Here is a 14,462-nt window from a genome sequence, read left to right as displayed (position 1 = left end):
CTTTTTTTTTTTAAGAGACTCTCACTTTGTCACCCTTGGTAGAGTGCCATGGCATCAAAGCTCACAGCAACCTCCAGCTCTTGGACTTAGGCGATTCTCTTGTCTCAGCCTCCTGCGTAGCTGGAACTATAGGTGCTCACCACAATGCCTGGCTATATTTTGTTGCAGTTTTGCCAGGGCTGGGTTTGAACCCACAATCCTCAGTATACGGGGCCGGCACCCTACTCAATGAGCCACAGTATTTATTGTCTTTTTTTGTTTAGTTTGAAATTATCTTGATTCTTGATACATGTATGATGAGTGTTTTGTGATTAAATACTGGCCATTTTGGGAATTATATCATGAGACTGTGGATCTTATTTAAACTTTCTGTTCTAGCAGGCTTCCTCTGACATTGTCCTAGCAGGGGATGGAGAGTGCTGTTACTGCCAGGTGAGGGTGGAAGTCCAGTTCCCTTGGCCTTCATTAATACCTGTGAAGGAGAGCTGCTTGTTACTGCTGGGCAGGGGAGAGAGTTCTGGTTTCCCTGGTTGGGAAGGGTAGAAATGCCCCATAAGTGCTCCCCAGATGACCTCCTCTGACATTGTAGGGTGGAGGGGAGCCTCACTACCTCTGGGTGGTGGTAAAAGGCCCAACTCTTCACTAGACCTCCTCTGACACCACTCCAGCAGGAGGGGGAGGAGTGTCTTAATATTTCCAGGGGACTCTGGAAGTCTAGGCTCCCACATGGTCTTCACTGGTCCCACAGAGGATAAGGATACCTGTTACTGCCAGGCAGGAAGTGGTACCTCCCTGCTCAGTGTTCTCTGATACCAGTTTGGTGGAGAGGAAGGAGAGATGATGGTGTTTCCTTCAGTCTGACCACATATCCCCACTCAGCCTTTTCTGGCCTGGGTGGGGGTAGGACCACAGTTTTTTCCTGTGGAGCAGAGTGGTTATTGTCTAAGAATTTCCCCCTTTACTAGGCTATCTCTTTCCTGGTCCTGTGGTTGGAGAACGTGTGATATTATTGAGACTTTTTTTTTTTTTGTCTGCATCTGTTGGCTTTTTGGTTTTGGGAGACTTCAGTTTCAAATCTGGGTTGTCTAAGACAAAAAGAAAACCTAAGAAACTCACCACCATGTGAGTTTTTGGGTCCTGAGGACCTAGCTGGTCTACTGGTCTTCCCTCTTCTCTCCTTCTGGAGTTGTGTGTGTGTGTGTGTGTGCTTGTTTTCCAGGGTTTTTAGTTACATATTAAGTCCTCACTTAACATTATCGATAGGTTCCTGGAAACTGACTTTAAGCGAAACAACATAAGAGGAAATCAATTTTACCATAAGCTACTTGATATAAACAAGAGTTATGTTCCTACAGTGCATTTCTGGTCACAATAATATCACCAAACTTCTAAATGAAGACCCCAAACCTTTCTGATATGTGAACTACAGATACATTTAAGAAAGATTAATAAAAACAAGTAAGATAATTATTTATTCACTTATTCGGGGTCATAGGTGGCTAGAGCCTATCCCAGAAGCTTGGGGGACCAGACAGAAGCCAGCCCTGGACAAAATACCACCCCATTTCAGGGTGCACTCACACACACAGCCACACTCAGACTCAGACCATATAGAGAAGTCATTGAATGTAACATGTACATCTTTGAGATGTGGGAAGAAACCAGACAACCTGGAGAAAACCCACACAGACTTGGGAAGAACATGTGGACTCCACACAGTGGTCCCATTTGGGAGTTGATTCTTTTTTCTCATCAATGTTATAACAAAATGATATTGAACAACATGCTATTCAAGGGTCTGCTGTACTTTGCAGAAGAAATAGGGGAAAGTACATCTCCTCCACCATCTATTCTATCTATTCTATTAGAATTCCAAATTACTAGTTCATTTAAAAAGTAGTTATATACCTATTCAGATTTTCTATTTTTTATATCAGTCAATTTCAATAAGCTATGTTTTTCCAGGACACTATTTCAGGTTTCAAATTTATTGGTATAAAATCGTTCACAGCTTTATTTCATTTTAAAGTTCCCTAATATTATCTACTGATATGTCCCTGATATATCTCCTTTCTATTTATCATTTTGGTTTTTTGTTCCCCTTTTTCTCTTGCCTCTCCCCCATCATGCTTGGCAAAGGTTTATCTATAATTGTCTTTTCAGAAGGTTGAACTTAGTTTGGTGATAATGCTTTACTATCTTTCCTGTTTTATTGGTAAATTAACTACTGTTGCAATATGACTTGGATACAAACCACCAAAACTCAGTATTTAAACAGGCAGCATTTATTTCTTCCTAAAAGATGTGTGAGTCTGCACTCAGCTGACTAGGTTGAAATCCTGGCTCCAGACTCCAAGTTGAAGGTCATCTTCAGGTCTTATCCTTCTTAGACCTGGGGCATGTTCTTCTCTTGGTGACTGGCAGGCATGCAAGGAACCAAACTAAACTGCACAAATGTATATAAGTCCCCAGCTCTTACCAAATTTACCAAAATTCCACTGGCTAAACCCAGTTGATAGTGAACCCCCTTTTCAATGGGGCAGGAAACTATTACATATATTCTATCTGGCAACTTCGCAGTTTTCATCCATTGTGGATAATGGATGTGGATGTATAATCCTTTACTGGTTGAAGAACTGAGTCCAGTAATCTAATATGTCACAATTATTGATCTCATCTTTATTGGCCTCCATTTATTATTGTACTTTGGAATCTGTTCTCTTTCTACTTTCTTGAGTTGGCTGATTAACTCACAGATCTTTAGACTTCTTTTGGCATATGAGGCTATAAATTTCTTAAAGGTAGCCTTAGCTTCACTCTGAGTTTTCATATGTAGATTTTCATTATTGTTCAGTTGTTAGATTTTCTTGTATTCTTTACAATAACATCTTTGACCCCCAAACTACTTATGTGTTGTCTTAAAATTTCCAAATGTATTTTTATATTTTTGTTATTATCTTTTCATTATAGTGTAGTGATCTGTATGATATTAATTCTTTTAGTATTTGTAAAAGTTTGTTCGGTGGCCTTAATATGCGGCTAATTTTCATAAATATTTCATGTGTTTGAGTAAAGTTTATATTTTTTTAATTTTGGGTACTGTGTTTAATATATGCCTATTATATCACAATCATTATGTTATTAACTTCTTCTAAACATTTATTTTTCATTTAATCTGTCAGAACTAGAATGTCTTGGATTTGATATTTTTCTTATAGTTCTCTCAATAACTTGCTTTGTATATTTTGAGGCTTTTTTATGTGTATAATATTTAGAAAAGTCATATCCTTTTAACAAATTGAAATTTCACCATTATGAAGTAACCCTCCTTAAAGCAAAACAGCATTTTGAGATATAAATTCTTTGTCTCATTTTGAAATAACTACACAAGCTTTGTTTTGGTTAATATTTGCCTGGCATTTTTTTTCCATTCTTTTATGTGTGACCTTTGTGTTCCTTTATATGCAAAGTATATCTCTGATGAATAGTACAGTGCTAATTTTTAACATATCCAATTAGATAATCTTATCTTTTAAATGACTTAGCTTTTTATATTGATTATGATTATTGAATTTGTGCTACCACATTTCAAATATAAGACACAAACTTTCCTCACATTTTAATATCTTTGAAGTTAGAATACTTTAAAAATTTTTATCTTGAATTATGGATACATGAGAGTTATTTATGGAATACATATGTTTTGATACAGGTATGCAATGTACAATGATCAAATCAAGGTAATTAGAGTATTACTTCAAGCATTTGTCATTTCAGGGGGTTAGGAACATTCCAATTTCACTCTTTGAGTTATTTTAAAATATACAGTATATGTATGTACCATATTAGATATAAATATACACACAAAATGGAATATTAGGCCATAATAAGAAATGAAATCCTGTCATTTATAATAACATGGATGAAACTGGAGGACATTATGTTAATTGAAATAAGCTAGACACAGAAAGACGCATGTCACATATTTTCATTCATAAGTGGGAGCTAAAAAATTTTTAAATTGTACTCATGGAGATAGTGGAACAATGGTTACCAGAGGTTGGAAAGGGTAAGCAAGGAGGGCAGGATAAATAGAGATGATTACCGAGTGCAAAAATATAGTTAGAATAAATGAGATCTAATATTTAGCAGTTCCATGTAGATTGACTATAGCTAACAATAATTTATTGAAATCAGAATGTTTCTTATAATTCATGTAATTAGCAGCTCTCATAATTTTTAGTAGCATAAAAAATTTAGATGTATTTGGTAACTAATGTTAGATTCTATAAAATAGGTTATTTACTTTTTTCTTAAGTTTTTCTCCATCACTTCCCCACTCCTTTCCTATCTTTATTGACTTGATTAAGATTTATTTCCCTTTGTTCTTTACACTTACATGGAATATTCACATTCAATTTGTATCATTTTAATGATTGCTCTTAATATTGTAGTATGCACGCTTTACTTACATTCTAAAGCTAATTAGTATCTTATTTGAATTCTTCCAAAAGCTGCCCTTGAGACAAGAACTTGAGTACAGCTATTTGGGGAATAAAATCAGGAAACACAATTGCAGGCATGGGAAAGGGAGACAAGGAAGGGAGAAGAGCCCATCTAGGGAATACCCGCAAGCAGGTTACTGTGTGGACAACTTGGGCTGAAACTCTCTGGGTGATTTAGTGAATGTGCCTGATAATTTTCCTGCCACGGAATAAGGGGTCAGGGCATTGATCTGCTGCCTCTTCCATCAGATTGAAAGTCATCCCTGGGTGTTAACTTCTCCAAACTTCCAGACTGTGTCTGTTTAAGGCAGAGCAAGTTTCCTTGGTGCGGGACAAAGGCATTAGACAGAGAAGAGAGACACGTGCTTGGGCAGGAAGTGTGAGCTTTGTTGAAAACTGTCTACCACAGCCACTTGAGTGGGCAGAGGATGTGAATAGGGTGTCGGCAGTGTCTGCTGCAATCGATATTCCTAATCTTCTCCTGCTCATTGCCCAACCTTGAACTTTTCATTCTGATCACTGATCCTGCTTTACATGTCATCAGTATGTATTTTATTTCCACTTTTTTACATGCCTCCAAAAAGAATAATTGCTTAAAAATAATCAATAGGAAGTTATATTTCCCCATGTTTGTCAATTTCCTTGCTCACCATTCCTTCATTATAGTCTCACTTCTTTCTTTATGGAATTAATTTATGCCCTCCTTTGGTATAAGTTTTCCTCATCATCTGAACTTTTTGGCTCCCAGGTTTAGATAATGAGTTTGGATACTGAGATTGAAAAATATCTCTTGTTATGCAAAACTATTTCATTCCTGAGTTTGAGATAGCAAACAGCAAGAGTTTCCATAGGGAAAGATTTATGTTTAGCAGAGTATTTTTTTTTTCCTTCAGAAAATCTGTTAGAAAATTTAGTCTTTGTCAAATATGACTTTCGTCCCCCAGTCCTGATTGATAGTTTAGATATTAAAATTCTAAGTTTATTTTTACTTTCAACACTTAAAAGATGCAATGGACTTCAAAATGTTCATGGAAAATAGAAATTAAAATATAAAAGTATAAACTTCATTCCTCAACACAATCTCTATCAAGTTCAAGCTACTTTTGTAAGTGACGATAGCAGCCGTTTAGTCTATCCCTAAAGAACTGAGGGTCCTAGGAATTTAACCATGTCAAAACTGTCTTTTTTTCTTTTTTACATTATTAACTGAATAAAAATGGGTGCTCTTTAAAAGTTTATTAAGATTAGGAAACAAAAAGAAGTCAGAAGGAGGCAAATCAGGACTGTAAGGGGAGTGCCAAATGATTTCCCATGAAAACTCACAAATTGCCCTTGTTTAATGAGAGGAAAGTGCAGGAGTGTTATAATAGAGAAGGACTTTCTAGTGAAGCTTTTGGGCTACTGTTTGGCTAATTTTCTTGAAACACTCATAGCAAATGCTATCATTCTTTTGTTCTCCAAAAAGTCAATAAGAAAATCCCTTTAGCATCGAAAACAAAACTGTTGCCATGACAATCCTCTTGACCAGTCTAGGTTTGCTTTGACTGGACCACTCTCATCTCGGGGTAGCCATTGCTTTGAATGTGCCCTATCTTCAGGCTCATGCTGGTAAAGCCAAATTTTATTTCCTATTATAATTATTAAAAGAAATACTTTATCTTGATCAAATTTGTTTAAAGTTTCCTTTGAAATCACCGCTCTTGTCTGCAGCTGACCTGGGCACAACAGTTTTAGCACTCACCGAATACAAAGTTTGTGCAACTTTAATTTTTCAATCAGATTTGTGTAAGCTGACCCAAATGAGATGTCTATCGCGTTAGCTACTTTTTGTGCTGTTAATGTTCCATCTTTCTCAACTATGACCTGAGTCAGATTAATTTTTCCCTCAAATCAATGTGAATGGTCCTCCACTGCAGACTTCATTTTTTAACATTGTCTCATCCCTTCTTAAATGAGTTATTCATTTGTAAACTGCTGATTTCTTTGAGGCATTGTACCTGTAAACTTTTTATAAGGCATCAATGATTTCACTATTCTTCCAGGGAAGATTCGTCATAAATTTGACATTTGTTTTTCAATTTTACCAGAATTTATGTTGCTCTGATAGGACCACACTGGACATAGGCAGCTCCAAGTCTAGTACCCCTGTACCAAGTTCCTCTGTCCAACGGCAGCTCCAGTTGCCTTGGGTGACAATCATTTACCATCATGAATTATTGTCTCAGTACCCTAAAGTCATAATAAAACTTGGTGGTTTAAGTGTCTTTTAACCCCCCAAATGTAGAAATTAATGAAGTGTATAAAACCCAGGGCATTAGTTTGTTACATTGAGGATAATCTCTGAGTGCTGAGTATTTAAAATGCTTGTAAAATATAATTGAATTTGGCACCCTAACGTAAATGACAAATTAGCCTATGATTCAAATTAAATGTGCACTTGGTTTGAAGTTAAATACCATAAGAGGAAGTGCCTTACTTTATAAACAGTGTTAGAATAATAAAGAGAACTTGCATTAAAGTGTTGCTTACTAATGAAGAAAGGATTAGTTTGTTGGGTCATAAGTTTGTGAGTTTAGACATTCTAACTTAACAAAATTCAAATATGTTAGGTTTATATATGTTATTTAAAGTGCCTAAAGAAAATTAGTCTGTTCAACTCAATTTTACTTATTAATCAAAATTGAATTTCCTTAAGTAATCAGCCCAATTTATATTAAAGGATCTCTGAAAATGATGATTATTATTTTTTTTTTTAAAGAGAGAGTCTCACTTTATCACCCTTGGTAGAGCACTGTGGTGTCACAGCTCACAGCGACCTCCAACTACTGGGTTTAGGTGATTCTCTTGCCTCAGCCTCCCCAAGTACCTGAGACTACAGGCACCAGCCACAATGCCCGGCTATTTTTTGTTGTTGCAGTTTGGCCGGAGCCGGGTTTAAACCCACCACCCTCAGTATACGGGGCCAGCGCCCTACTCACTGAGCCACAGGTGCCACCCTGAAAATGATTATTTTATATAAAATGCATGGGGTTTAACATAGTATAACAAAATATATCAGATTCATTTAGGGGTTTAAGGAAACTTAAGTTTTAAAATTTATAATTTTAGTGAATTTAAAAAATCAAACCCAAACAAATGCTAATAATAATCTCCGTGCACATAAACTTCCCTTGAACTTAAACAATCTCACATAGAAACCAAATCTAAAGATTCCTGTCCTTTAGCAATGTAATCTCACCTTCTGAAATTCCTATTGGGTGTAGATTAAGTCTTTTCACTCTCCATTTTTCATGCTTCTCATTTTTTTTTTTTTTTTTTTTTGGTTTTCTTACCCAGAATGTAGCACAGAGAAATAACTTCTCTTTTAATTCCCAATTCTGTCTTCACCTGGGTCTGATTAATCTGTCCACTGGGAATTTTTCTTTAATTTCAATGGTTCTATTTCTCATTTCATGCCAGACACAAACCTAGTTTACCTTTTCGGAGTCAGACTCCTTCCCTTGTTCTCAAAGTTCTTCCTGCTTGCATTAACTCACTGGTGTGAACAGCCACTCTGCTCCCTTTGTGAGCAGCTCCGACTGGCCAGAGGCCTGAGGTTGCACGGCCCTCATGTCTCATGTGCCATACCTGTCTGCACCAAGTTGCTCCTCCACCTCTGGTTTTCCAACTGACATCAAAGGATTAATAATGTAACACTACTGAGTTAGCTGTCCATGGAGTGCCATTTGGGAAATGGAAACAGGAGGGAGCTAGGTAGATAAATTTCTCTTCCCATAATCCTTCTAATCAGAGGTGCCAATTCATTTTGAAAACCTTTGGGTAAAGTTCTATGCTCTAAGCAAATACACCTGCTATGTGATCAACTGTTTCTTCATGTCTCTCAAGAATCAGTGGCCAGTGCAGTAATGCATCACATCGTGTTGCTTCCTATCTCTCCTTGCTCCACTTCCCTTTTTCTTCCTCACCTTGTAATTTGGCTTGTAACTTCCTGATAAAGTATCTGCATCTTAATCCTTGCCTCAGGCTCTGCTTTCTAGAGAACTTCAGGTGAGGCAGTCTTTCAAACTCTTTTTTAGTTCTTTTTGAGAATTTTAACCTTCTCCTGTTTTTAAAAGTGTTCTTTGATGTTACTAGTATAACTAACAGTCAGAGATTATAAACTCTTTAGAATAACTATTTTACATTATTGAAAACCTAATCTTTTCATATTGCTGACTCTCACTCATTGCGAATTATTTCATTATGTGTTTTATGATTTGGGGATTGTGAGTTTATCTTCATAGGAACTGTATTGAAGGAACCCTGAGAATCCTAAGATGACGTTTGGTCCCTCCAGAGAGAACTGCATTCACTTTGTCACAGCTATTACCAGTTTAGGAGCCATCAGAAATATAAGAAGCATAAATGCCAAACTCTGCTTCCAGGGAGGCCGGGTGTCTAAGGGAATAATCAGTTCCTTTTAACCAGATACAAGTAAAGACAGATAAGCCTCCTTGGTATATTTCTTTGCTTGTGGATTGATTCAGGTTTCAATTCCTACTCTTTTTCTAAAGATATAGTAGGTCTTTGTTAGTTTTCAGCTTTATATTCAAGGCTTTAACAAGGTCTCTGAGGCAGACAAACCCTCTGAGGACAACTGCAGTGTGAGCTGAAGACTACTACTCAAGTTTTCAATTTATTTTTAATTTTTCCCCTAAGTTACATAATTTTTTTATAAGTTCAGCTATGCATTTAGAAGATTTTTTTTTTATATTTTATCATACCTTCCTGGTATTTTAGAATGGAAGGGATTTTGATGCTCTAATCTGCTATAGTGTCACTGCATTTCTATCATGCTAGAAATGTAATGTGAAGTCTATCTTTTACAATAATAATTGAAATGAGTTGGGTCATTGCTATATGTTGAGTACTACTAGCCTATTAAATGAGTTAATTCATATAACTTCTCAACAACTTTATGAGGTAACTACTGATTATCCTCACTGCTTTAGTCTGAGTCCTTCAAGACAGAAATCTAAGACTAGAGTAAATATGCAAGAATTTTATTAAGGGAAATATCTGTGAAAAAAAGAAATGGGGGAAATCTGGTAAAGGTTGGGAGAGTCTATAGCCCAAGTCTAACCCTGAGTGAAGGAAAAAAGGAGGGTAAGGTGAATTAAAATGTCTTAGACTACAGAGCAGTCTTAGAAATGTTTGTCAAAGCTGTTGTTGGAGAGTTTTCAAACCAGAGTTGGCTGACAAAGGAGTCCCATGTCTCTCAACAATGGGTGTGCCCCAGTGTCCCTGCCATGTTAGGCTTTGGTGAGGAGCAGACCATGAGAGATGTGACCCTGGCACTAATGCTGTTGATGGATTCCAAATAGCAGCAGCTGGGCCCCAGCCAGTCATGCTGTCTGTGCATTCTCATACCGCCACACCCACTTGATATATGAGGAAACAGAGAGAGGTTGGCTGACTTGCTCAAGAACACACAGCTGGTACACAGTAGAAACATGACTCCAACTTAGGTACTTTGGCTCCAGCACACGATTTCTCAAAAACTATGTCAGGCTTTGCTTTTTGTAATAAATAAGATTGTATTTCATTGGAAATTCACATTCTTTGTGTAGAGAAAGAATACTAATGTAATTAAGCATATATGGTACAACCTCTAAGTTGACCACCCAAGGAACTGTAACAAACTGGTCAATATACAGAGGTGGTCAACATAAGGAACTAGGCCCACTATACTGATATGTACATGTGGTTACATGTCCAATCAGGTCAACTAAAGCAGATGGTCGCTATAGGGAGGTGGTCAGCTATGGAGGTTCTATTGTAATTTGCTTGTAGTTTTTCAAGGTGCAAGTTATATTTTTAAGCAGATTCTTCAAAGGTATTTATAAGAGAACACACTTTAAAAAGCCTTTACTTTTTTAAGTGGGGAACTTCAGGGTCAGGAGCCAATGCACTTGCCAGTGATCTTTAAAATGTGACCATCACTGGGAATTCACTGATTATTGATGCCTGTTCCCTCTCTCCTCAGTCTGGTTAGTTACAAATTAATATTGTTCCTTTTCTCACAGGATGTCTTTATCTTTTCTGCTATTGCAGAAGCATCTAGTTGCCTACACTATATCCAGTATTCCTTTTTCATTACAAATTTCCCCAGAGCCAGGTGTGGTGAGCCTGCTTCTTGCCAGAATATTTGGTCTAAAAGAGTTATGACATAAGAGGCCTCCAGCAGAGGCTCCCTCTCGGGAGGAGAGCTTGGTGTCTGAGGATCAGGGGTTGAAGGGAGTCTTATTTTTCACTATATTCTCTGTTTTACATTGAGGTTTTATACCATAAACACACATTGCCTAAAATAATTGAAAACATAATTACTCTATGTAAAAATAAAAGTTTAATTAGGAATACTCTGTCATGTCATTGTCTCTCAAAGATTTTAAAGGTACATTTGGAGTTCAGCTTCTCTGTGAAGGCTTCTCCCAGTAGTGATGTATTTCATCAATTTGAAGATGATCATTTTTCACATTTTGATAGGTCGGAAGTTGACAGACTCTTACCACAACCTTGGAGGCCGTGATGCAGTTGTTTTTGCTTGCCCATATGCAAAGTAAAACGTTAGCCCCCATTTGAATGGGCTTTCAATGGTTTGTTGACTAAAATGTGGAGGGTTGCGGTTTTCTAGCATGCCATCAGAAATGTGAGGCCTGATTGTCATCTGCAAACCTTCTCCTGGCATCTTTCATCAAGATCAATAAAGTACCAGCAGCAAACCTGTAGAAAGAGCATCAGGAGCTTGGAAGACAATCCCAGAGCATCAAGAATATCACCAAGCACCTCATAACTGAGAGGCTGACAGAGTGTTGAAAAACTCAGACATTAATTCTCTTTTGAAAAGTGAGTCAGAGGAGTTGGAATCTATGGGGCAAATGTCAGTGATGCCTTACCCGATTCTCAAATTTCAGTTTGTGAGGTATAATTTACATATAGTAAAACTTTGGGCACAAAGTTCTGTGAACAATGTTGTGTAATCATAGCCAAATAAAAGCGAACGCTGTACAAGTTTTCTCATGCCCCTTGTAGTTAATTCCCTAGCTGTACTCCCAGACCTGGCAACCACTGATCTGTTTTCTACCTCTATTGTTTGATGTTTTCTATAAGGTCATACAGCATTTTGAGTGTGCCTTCTGTCACTTAGCATAATATTTTTGCCTTTATCATTTAGCTATTGAGGTAAATTAGGTAATACTGGTTTCTAGTTTTTGGTAATTATGGATAAAGCCATAAATATTCAGATATAGTAGCTCTTCCCTTTATCTATAGGATATAGGGTAAGTATCAACCAAACCCTATACTATATGCTGTGTCTTAAATCCAATAACCATTATAGCTTCTAAGTGACTAATAGGTAGGTGGCATATACAGGACAGATATGCTGGACCAAGGGATGATTCACCAGCAATAACTGCATCCTCGTCAGCACTTAGTCTGCTCAGCTTTTACAGATTCTAGTCATTGTATTTGTTTGTAGTGGTATCTCATTTTAATTTATATTTCCCAGTGGACTAATGATGTTAGTCATCTTTTCATGAGCTTATTTGCTTTCTATATGTCTTTGAAGAAATAAGTGTCTTTTGAATCATTTTAATTGTTTGTGTTTGTATTATTGAGCTTTTTAACTGTATATTCTGGGTCGTTATCAGATATGTGTCTTGCAAATACTGTTTCTGTGATTTTCTGTAGTTTGTCTTGTCATTTTCTTTATAGTGGCTTTCAAATAGGAGATACTTAAATTCTACGAAGTCTTCTGATTTGTCAATTTTTTTTTCTTTTATGGCTCACACTTTTAGTGTTCAATCTAAGAAATCTTTTTGTTTTTGTTCGTTTTCGTTTTCTGAGGCAGAGTCTCCCTCTGTTGCCTGGGTAGAGTACCATGGCATCATCATAGCTCACAGCAACCTCAAACTCCTAGGCTTAAGCGATCCTCCTGCCTCAGTTTTTCTATTTTTAGTAGGGAGAGGAAGGGGTCTCTTTTGCTCAGGCTGGTTTCGAACTCCTGAGATCAAGCAATTCACCCACCTTGGCCTCCCAGACTGCTAGGATTACAGGTGTGAACCATCACACCCAGCCAATCTAAGAAATCTTTCTAAAAACCAGGGTCACAAAGATTTTCCCCTGTGTTCTCCTAGACATTTTGTGGCTTTTAGATTTTTGCAAATAGGTCTATAATCTATTTCAAGTTAATATTTATTCATGTACCAGTTGTGGGTTAGTATCCAATTATTTCATTAACATTTCGTTGAAAATAGTCTTTTTCTATTGAATTCAAACTTCATTGAAAATCCATTGACCATATAACTATGGGTCTATTTTCTGTTCTGTTCCACTGATCAATTTCTGTCCTTTTGCCAATACCACACTGTTGTGATTACTAAGATTTTTGTAGCAAATGTTAGAAATCAAGTAATGTAAGTCCTCCAACTTTGTTCTTGTTTTCCAAAAGTATTGACTATTTTTGTTGCTTTGCTTTATCTTTTGTTTTTGTTTTATTTTATCTTTGCTTTTGTTTCTACAAGAAAAAGTTTGCTGAGGATTTGGGGACTTATGGATTTTGTTGAATTTTTATAGACCAATTTGGGGAGAATTGACATCTTAAGAATATTGAGTCTTCAACCCATGATTATGGTATATCTTTATTTAGCTCATCTTTGATTTATCTTGGCAATGTTTTATAGTTTTAAGCATAAATTGTACATATTCTATAATATTTATCTCTAAATATTTCATGGGCTCTTTTGATCCTATAATACATGGAATTTCTTATTAAATTTATAATTATTCATTACTAAGGTGAAGATTCTTTAAAGCTTATCCTGGTTGCAGAATACAAAAAATATAGCTTTTATTTTATATTCTTTAATAAAAATATCTAATAAAAATAGCTATTATTTTATATTCTTTATGATTTTCCATGTAAGAAGTCATGTTATCTACAAATGGAGATTATTTTGTTTTTCCTTTCCAATTTTTATGCCTTTTATTTCTTTTTTCTTGACTCATTATGCTGGCCAGACCCATTAGTGCTTATCAGGAATAGTTATTTCTCTTATGTGTACATAATATTGATAAATGGTTAATAGCATGTCTAAGTATAAAAGAGCTTTTGATAAATATATAATTTAAAATAAAAAGGTATGTTGTCATTGTATAATTTGTACCTTTTTTCTCATTGATGCCTAAAATAATGGTGTATTTTATAATTGATGGTGTTAGATACAGTGAAATCTTGTGATAGAGCAGCCATATTGCATTTTCACAGACTATAATATGAAAATACACCTGGAAGTGTTCAATATGGAGGCCCTGAGGTTAAGTTACACACAACTAAGGGCTTCTTAGTTTGTGATCTGCCTCTACAATTTCAAAAACCACAGCATGGGGTTTCAACATAAGCCTGAGTCAGGTCTACCACTTAGGGCCCTAATGGCTAAAAATGATTGGCAGGCCAGAAATATTTACCAGGAGTTGACTATGACAGATTTGAGCAAGTGACTCTCAAACTGTGAAGGGTCTGAGATTTTACCTTACTTGCAAGCAAACAAGAGAACGTGGATGTTTCATGGATGCTTCCAAAAGACACAGAATGCCTGGGTAGTCTGTGAAATATCCAGGAACTTTATTACCTGTAGCACAGAAGGCTTCATGAGTTTTGTGTTTGTGTTGGTTCCCCTTGCCTACTAAGTGCTGTCAGGGAATGCAGGGCTGAGCCCAGATAGATGCAGATTTGGGTCACAACTGAAAAACCTCCAACTTAAAAAATCTCAATCTTTAAAGGGATTGTAAGCAAATCTGTCTAACTTTTACCCTAGAGAGAGACTATATCTTAATTATTCTGGACATCATACTGCCCTCTGCTCCAGAGATGGCCACTATTTCCCTCTTCCAAGACAAATGTCCATGTAAAGATAG

Source organism: Otolemur garnettii, unplaced genomic scaffold (assembly GCF_000181295.1).
Source record: "Otolemur garnettii isolate 467f Iridium unplaced genomic scaffold, OtoGar3 scaffold00031, whole genome shotgun sequence".
NCBI classification, from domain to species: Eukaryota; Metazoa; Chordata; class Mammalia; order Primates; family Galagidae; genus Otolemur; species Otolemur garnettii.
This window is presented reverse-complemented; position numbering follows the sequence as displayed.